General features: G+C 41.9%; 1 pseudogene; it reads right to left on the bottom strand.

Moving 5' to 3' along the window:
• LOC101993253 overlaps nucleotides 1-2994 on the bottom strand; it is a 5186-nt pseudogene extending 2192 nt beyond the window's left edge.
• Between the last annotated feature and the right edge of the window lie 5937 nt (nucleotides 2995-8931).

Below are 8931 nucleotides of genomic sequence, written 5' to 3'. Positions count from 1 at the left end.
TCATTACAGATGGCTGTGAGCCACCATGTGGTTGCTGGGAATTGAACTCAGGACCTTTGGAAGAGCAGGCAATGCTCTTAACCACTGAACCATCTCTCCAGCCCTATATTTTATATTTTTGAATCTAAAATGTGTTTTTAAAGTAGCATATATTGGCTATGTCTTTTAATCCATTCTCGAAAACTCTGCCTGTTAGATAGCTTATTTGATACCACCTATGTCATTATTTTGGAGGTAAGCCTGAAGTCTAAGCTGTCCTTGTTAGCCTCCCAAGTGCTGGGATTCCAGGCATGTGTTGCCACGCCCAGCTTCAATATCATTACTGGTATAGTTGGATTTATGACCACCTGTTGCCTGTTGTCTATATGTATCACGTCTGTTTCTTTTGTTTCTGTATTATACCTTTACTGATATTTTTATATCAAGTAGATTTTAAATGCAACATTTTAATTTTGAAAAATTTTTTATACTTTTATTTTCTTAGTGCTCTTATAAGCCTAGCATATTTATATTATCATCTTTCAGGTATCTATAAAATTGTTTACAGTGAAATATAGAAGACAGTCCTATATTGAACAATATTGCTTATGACTATGGATTATAAAAATATTGTACTAACAAATATGTATCTTTTGGACAATATGAAATGGTTACATACTGTATGGTTCTAATTGTATAATATTGTAGAAAAGGTAAAAATAGATACTATAAAAATGTCAATGACTGCCAAGTTAGCAAAAAAAAGAATGAATGATCCATAGACTATAGAGGATTTTGAGAACTATGAAACTGTTGTGAATGCCATTGTGATGATGGACAGGTAGTCATTATACATTTGCCGCACAGAGTTAATCCAAATGTGAACTATGGGCTTTGGGTGATAGCTATGCAGGCTCATTAGTTGTCCTAAGTGCACTGCTCTGATGGACGGAGAATATAGGTAGTTGGGGGGGGGGAGAACCGGAAGTAAGCAGGGAGTGTTAGCTTCACTTCTGCTCCATTTTGCTGTGCCTCAGAGCTGTTCTAAATAAAGCCAATTAAAATGTATTGTTATGAGGGCTGGAGGTGCAGCTCAGTAGCAGAACTTTGACATAGTATGTGTGTGACCCCGAGTTCCATCCCCAGCACTGTAAAGAAAATTGCTATGTGCATTTCTTACACGTTTTTAAATAGATGAAAGCCTGAAGACTTATTGTAACCGTAGCACTTTAAGGTTCTTTCATTTTTATTTTTTGAGACAGGGTCTCTCTTTATAGCCCTGGCTGCCTGAAGACCAGGTTGGCCTTAAAATCCTAGAGATCTACCTGTCTTCACCTTCCGAGTGCTGAGAGATTAAAGAAAGACCTCTGTCATCACGCCTGGCCAGGTTCTTTTATTTTGAGTAGATGATGGTAGTTAAATTTGGACCTGGCTATGTATACTGATATGTCTCCATCCAAATTCAGTGTATTTTCCAAGCCTGTCTTTCTCCATGATACTGTCCTGGTCTATAATCAAATTAGAAAGCGTTGACTTCCCAAATGCTTAGTTCCAATCCCAACAAATGAAGAGTAAGACTCCAAAGTTGCCATACCTTTCGTCCTTTTTGCTAGCTGTAAAGGTCCCTGTGCCACCATATTTGAAGGCTCCTTCTGTCCCTAATCTCCCTAAGGAGCCAGCTTCTTCCCTTGGACCCCCAAAATGACAATAGCTAGAAGGTAACTGCCCCTCTCCCAGACCTTGCTAGAAGTCAATCAGCACCTGCCTCCTGCCCATCTCCCAGGATGAAGTGTGGAAGAAGTTTTGACCTCACACTTGGAAAATTTCCTGACTCGGGATCAAAGGGATTAGAGCAAGAAAGAAGACAAGCTAATGATTAAAGCGAGAGTTGGGGATACTGTTTCTTTGCGGCTATTCCTAGCAGTACTGTACTAGCATGTGATTGGCCCAATTTAACACAACTTTCTATCTGTGAAAACAGGGAAACTAATTTGTCTGGGCTCACAAATGACTCAGGGGAAAGGGTGTCTGTTGCTACCATAAGGAGGTCTGACCAAAGAAGTCTGGGAATTTTTATAAATAAATAATGAAAAAAAAAAGATTCTGCTGGTAAACACCGTGCCTTTCCATGGCATCATTTCTTTTCTTAGCCAGGATTTTTTTTTTTAAGGAACAGATTGTTTTTATTTTTATCATTGAATAGACGAACTTGGCTGGTAATGGAGGACCACAGGTTAGAAGGGATTTAGAAGGTACACATCTTGCCTTCAAGGTTCTTATACTCTTACTTGAGAAGGAAGGGTGGTAACAGACAAGTGGGTATTCTAGCAGTTCATAGTGTATTGTCCTTCCTATCAGGAGCGAGGCTGGGGTTTTATGAGAGGAAGTTTGGTGTGGCTAATAAACTGTGAAAAATGAGGACACTGGCCAGACATGGTAGCATATGCCTGTAAAGCACATGAGAGGCTGAAGAATAATAATTGTGAGTTCAAGGCCAGCCTGGGCTACATAAAATCTATCTTTAAAAACATGAGGGTACTGTACATATTTCTTAAGAATGAAAGACGAGCCAGGCGGTGGTGGAGCACACCTTTAATCCCAGCACTCAGGAGGCAGAGACAGGTGGATTTCTGGGTTTGAGGCCAGCCTGGTCTACAGAGTGAGTTCCAAGACAGGATTCAAAGCTACGGAGAACCCTGTCTGAAAAATACAACAAAAAAAGGACAAAATTATTTGAAAAGTTGCTTTTAAAGAATGACTCTGCTAAGCCAGGTATGGGAGCACAGGTCTGAAATCTCAGCATTTGGAAGATTAAGGCAAGGCAGGAGAATTACATATTTGAGGCCAGCCTGAGCTACATAGTGAGATCCTGTCAAAGGAAGTAATGGAGGAAGAGAGAAAGAGAAGGAAAGAAAGAACAGGGAAAAATAAAGCTCTCCTAAAGCCTGCCTGGATCTGTTCTTTAAAGACATTAGCAGATTCCAGAAGCCTTATTTCCCTGACCTTCGTTTCCATCGCCAGTGTTGCTGCCTGTGTTAAGAAGAAATAGGAAATCGCTCCTTGGACAGTGCTACATCTCATCTGCCCTACAAGTTTAGACTGCCCTTTCATCTAGTTAAGGCCCAGGACAGATGGTTGGCTCCATCAAGGAAAAGTGGTAAGAGACGTGACCCTATATGGACAGTACCTTTGGCTTGGTGAGACAGTGCATACCAAATTAGTAAAGTAGGGGCGCTCTTCTCGATGTTCTGCTTTCCTGATGGACAGTAATTTCATGGGATTTGTTTATTTGTCCCCCAAACGAAGGAGCAAATAGTGTTGGGAGTGGTGATCTCGTCTGTTTTGCTCTCTGCATCCAGTACCCCTATCTGGGGCAATGTGTTGTATTAACCATTTAGTTTACAGATGGATAGATGCATTACTTAGCAGATTCATTAAAGTAGACTTCCAGCCTGACAAGGTGTAGATGACAAGGAGCAAATAAGTGAGGACAGACAGTGAAAAATAAACTGAGTTCTTTGTTGGGAAACAGGGAATGACTACGAGAATACAATGGGCAATATCAGCTAATAACCTTCTATAATTGTAGTAAGAAAGTAAGGGTGGAGATAAAAACCAATGATCGTTGAGCATCCCCTGACTGTCTAGTACTTTAATGTGTATGAATTCGTTTCATCTCCACAATCCCAGAGATGAGTACTATTATGACACATGCTTGAGAGATGAAGAAGAATTGGGACCAGAGAGATTAACTAACTTGCTCATGATGCCCTCTCTTGAGACTCATCTTCCACTGGTTTTGTGTGTTTCTGAGCTTCCTCTGAGAGGGCATTCTGGTTGACATTGTTCTAGTTCACTTTGCCAGGTCTGTGTGAATAGCTCTAGAAGATAAGCTTCCGGCCGGGCAGTGGTGGCACACGCCTTTAATCCCAGCACTTGGGAGGCAGAGGCAGGTGGATCTCTGTGAGTTCGAGGCCAGCCTGGTCTACAAGAGCTAGTTCCAGGACAGGAACCAAAAAGCTATGCAGAAACCCTGTCTCAAAAAATCCAAAAAAAAAAAAAAAAGCTTCCCCGTGGTACAAGCAAAAAATCAGGCATAGTTACTGGCCCTCATGAAAGATTTCAATACTCAGTACTCAGGAGGTAGAGGTAGGTGAAGCTCTGAGTTTGAGGCCAGCCTGGTCTATAGAGTGAGTTCCAGGACAGCCACAGCTACACAGAGAAACCCTGTCTCAAAAAACAAAACAAATAAGTACAAAAAAAAAATCCAGTGAGTTCAGATATTTCCTCTTTGAGTAACTGGGACAGGACTTGGAGAGAAGGGATATTAACCTAAGAAAATGTTTATATTCTGGCCAGTGCTATCGCTTTGAGAAAGAGTCCCTTATCTCTCAGGAAATTAAGTCAGGAGTTTCATGTCTTCTGCCAGCATCTAGGAAGATGTGACAAATTACCTTGTTACCATGCGAGTCACATTGAAATCCTCAGTATCTTCCTGGCTCGTCTCTGTCCCAGATGAAGTGTGTAAGAACTGCACCCAGAGTTCTTTAGCTCTGCAGTCCCCCCTCCTCCCAGGGTGGATTTGCTTCCCAAGGTGCTGGGATTGCATTTGGTGGCGTTCTACCGTGAGCTGTCACTCATACTTCTGCTCCACTAGACCTGAGCTCACTTTCCAAGTATGGGGACAAAGGGAGCAGGTTTAGCATATCCGTTTGGTTCTCCTTCTATATTCTAGGATAGTGTGAATACTTTTCTTATTTTCGTAGTCATGCTCTTTTCCAGGACTGTGGTTCTTGTGGGAGTCGGGTTTTTACCAGGTAAAGATATAAGAACGGACAGAATCCTCAGATAATACAACTGGACTGCCATAGACACCTCATAAGCAAACAGCTAGTCTTAGCTGTTTCAGGAAAACTGGCTAAACCCTACATTGATACAGCAGGCTTTGTTCATCTGTCCTGGGCCACCTAAGTGGTGGGATCCAGAGATTCCATTTCCCCACCAATTCTAAGCCTTGGCTTAGTCAGGAAAAGTAATTTCAGTAGCTATTTCTTGTCTCAGGTGTCCCAAGCATCCCTATTGTTCACTTAGGTCTTTTCCGCTCATTGTTTACCAACTCTTTTTATGTCCAGTGACGTCGAGGTGGCAGACAATCTATTTTCTTTGTTCACGAGAGCCAGAGAAACATCTGCCACCCTGGGGCTGGAGAGAGAGGAAACAGGAGGCTGTGGAGAAACGAGGCCATTTTCATCTATCATGTTCCCAGAGGACTGTTCCACCAGAAGGCCTGATGACTTGTCTAGGATTTCCATCAAAATGATTGCATACCACCCTCACAACAGCCCTCTGAGGACACCAAGGCCTGAAGAGATGAAGTGACCAGGCCACCATTACATGCAGTTACAGCAGCCCTATGCTAGGGTTTCTTTCCCCACCCTGGGTGTTGGCAAGTCCAGAGGGGGGTTCCAAGAAGAGCCTCAGGACAGAGACTCTTTGATTCTCACAGATTCTGTCCATACTGTCCAGAACGCGGAAACTCAGTGGCAAAGAGCAAGATAATTTTGCGCTGTAGCATGCATGCTTCCTTCCAGAAAGATGGGATAGAAGGAAGATTTGAGTTGGTAAGGATTGGTGTACTGCAGAGAAGCTCCCCTGGCCTTCACTATACTCACCAACCCCCAACCACAAGATTATTTCGTTGCTACTTTATAACTGTAATTTGATACCTTTGTGAATCATAATGTAAATATCTGATATGTGGCCCCCAGAAGGGTCGTGACCCACAGGTTGAGAACTGCCGATCTGCACACTAAAGAGGATCTTGAGCAAGTTGATTCCACTTGTGTAAGTTTCTTCACTTGTGTGTCTATATGAAGAGGCCAGAGAAACGAAAATAGCTTAGTTCTGGCCTGCACATGCCATAGAAAAACCTTTTCCTTCATGGTCTGAGGCTTAGGAATTCTGTAAGGGCAGGGCAATACAGCTCCATGGTAGAGGATTTACCTAGCAAGCACAAGTCCTGCATTCTGTTCCCAACACACACGTACACACACACACACACACACACACACACACACAAAGAGAGAGGGGGGAGGGAGTGGAGAACATATGCACAACACAAAAGTACAAAAGCAAAAGGAAACTAGGAATTCTTTAAGAACTGGTATCTTCACCAAGGATGCAATAATTTAATACATTCGCCATGGAAAACGAATGGAAAAGTTCTCTTAGGACACCACAAGAAAAAAAAGGCTATGGAGAGCCTATGCACATCCTAGAAAGCCACCAGCGATCTCAACTATCTCCGGGCAGCATTATGCTGTTTTCTACATATGTGGGTACCAGGAAGCACTGGACCAACTGAGATACATCCCCAGCCCCTCTTTCTCTCACGTGTCATGTGTGCCTGCTTCCCTCTCCATTTTCCTTTCTCACGGCTGACTGGAAGAACTCGCAGCAGATAGAAATAATTCCACAGGGTGTTACTCTGGTTCTCTCAGGTTGCTACTGTCCAACTGGGAGGGGTCTCCTGTGTATCTTTATCTGTTAGCAAATTGTGTGGCTTATTCCTGACATAGTCAAATTCTATAGCCAAATATCTACATGTGTATATGTCCTATGTGTGTCTAGAACAGAAAGCATGTATGCAAAGGTTGCCAAATGTTAACAGTTTATAGATAAAGGGCATGCTGGTGTTTATCACCATTTACTTTTGGTTTTTTTTGATGGTGTTGTTTTGTTATTATTTTGTTCTTGTTTTTTCCCAAGACAGTGTTTCTCTGTATAACAGCCCTGGCTGTCCTGGAACTCACTCTTCATTTGAGCTATTGCCTATTTCTAGAAAGTCTCCCCACCCATTTTGTGCTCACTGGGAAAAAGCTTGTTCCATCCCTAGAGGCAAAGGTCAGATATACCAGCCTTCCCAAAGCATTTCTTGATTTCATGTCCCTTTAACTCCAATATTCTTCAGTTAAGAGAGGTGAAGAATACTAGGGGCATAGAAAGTGAGATATAGGTAGCTATTGGGATATGAGAAGGTCATATTAAATGAAGGGGGAATTAATAGTTTGTCCCAAATTTTTACTTGGAAAAATATTACAAATTGAAAATAACCTTGATAAATACCAACATACTCTTGGTGGGTAAATTGATGACATCTTAATTTACATGTATGTATTCTTTTATAAACATATATAGGTAGTACTCACAGGCATGTATTTGCCTGCAGCATTAGAAATGAAATTTCAATCATACCAATTGACAATTAAATACTCCTAATATCTTCTAAGAATAAGAGGACCCTCTCCTTCTCTTGCATAGCCATATAGCATTGTCATATTCAAATATTATAACTATTTTAATAGAATAGAATAACATCAAATCAATGTTCTAAAATTGCCTCCAAAATATTCTAGTGGTTTGTGTTGACAGGATTCAATCAAGAACTACGGGTTTCATTTTGTTGTCTTTTTAAATCTTCTTTAATCTAGATTCTGAAAAACTACTTCTGTTTTTCCCCTTTTATTAATACTAATATTTTTGGAGAGTCCAGAAAACATGTCTCATAAACCATCTGAATTAATGTTATTTGATTTCCTGCTTCTGCTGGTTAGTTTTATGTCAACTTGACATAGGCTAGAGTCATCTGGAAGGAGGGAGCCTCAATTAAATAAATGCTTTCATAAGATTGGCTATAGGGCATCTTTCTGTGATTGATGGGAGAGGGCCCAGCCAGTTGAGGGTGGTGCCATGCTCGGGCTGGTGGTCCTGAGGCCTATGAGGAAGCAGACTGAGCAAGTCATGGGAAGCAAGGCAGTAGCCAGCACCCCTCCCTCCATGACCTCTGCATCAGCTCCTGCGTCTGGGTTCCTGTCCTGTTTAATTTCCTGTCCTGACTTTCTTTGACGATGAACAGTGATATGGAAGTGGAAGGCAAGTACACCCTTTCCTCCCCAACTTGCTTTCGGTCGTGCTGTCCATGATAGCAATAGTCCCCCTAGCTAGGACACAAGAGCATCAGCTAGAGGCTCATATAGCACTAACAATGACCCTGTTATTAGCTGCAGTAAATTTGATGCCTTCACTAAGATGTAAATTTTCTGAAATTCTTCATTGCAAATGTGCATTTTTCTTTGAAAATAATAAGTCATCTTTGGAGTAATATTTAGAGACTGAAATGACCTAAAAAGATGTTACTAGTAGTTTTAGAATCTGTAGATTCAATTGCTCTATTGATAAAAATAGAAAAGGACCTTAAGAAGTCACATGTTCTTTGAGGTACTTACCAATAGCAGCCACACCAGATATGATATTGTGGCACCTGCTTTTAGTTCCAGCACTTGAGAGGCAGAGGCAGGCAGATCTCTATGAGTTGTCAGCCAGCCTGTCTATAGAGTTCCAGGCCAGCCAGAACAACATAAGATGTGTCTCAAACAAAAGCTATAATAATGTACCAAGGCAGGAACTTTATTTAAGTTAAATCATTTATCTTTATACCAATATAATGGCTGCACACCGAGGAAAACCGAAGTTCAGAGAGGTGAAGGTCATAGAGTTATTATGAGAAGAAATGAGGCAGGGAGATGGCTCAGTGAGTAAGAAGGTTTGCTCTGCAAGCATGAGAACCTAAGTTCAAATCCCCAGAACCCCCTTGAAAACCTGGGCATGACTGTACATGCCTGTAATCCCAGCACTGAGGAGCAAAACAGGTGGATCCCAAGAGCTCACTGGTCAGGCACCCTAGCCAAAATGGCAAACCTCCAACTCAGTGAGAAACTCTGCCTCAAGGCACTAGGTACACGGTAGTAGAGCACGCTTCTATATGGGCGTGCACACTCACATTCTTGGGTAAATGTAATTTCTCTCTCTCTCTCTCTCTCTCTCTCTCTCTCTCTCTCTCTCTCACCCACACCCACCCACACACACACACACACGGGGGGGGGGAGAAGAGCG

This window comes from Microtus ochrogaster, chromosome X, assembly GCF_000317375.1.
Source record: "Microtus ochrogaster isolate Prairie Vole_2 chromosome X, MicOch1.0, whole genome shotgun sequence".
NCBI lineage: Eukaryota > Metazoa > Chordata > Mammalia > Rodentia > Cricetidae > Microtus > Microtus ochrogaster.
Note: the sequence above shows the minus strand (reverse complement) of the source record. Positions and strands in the feature narration are given on the sequence as shown.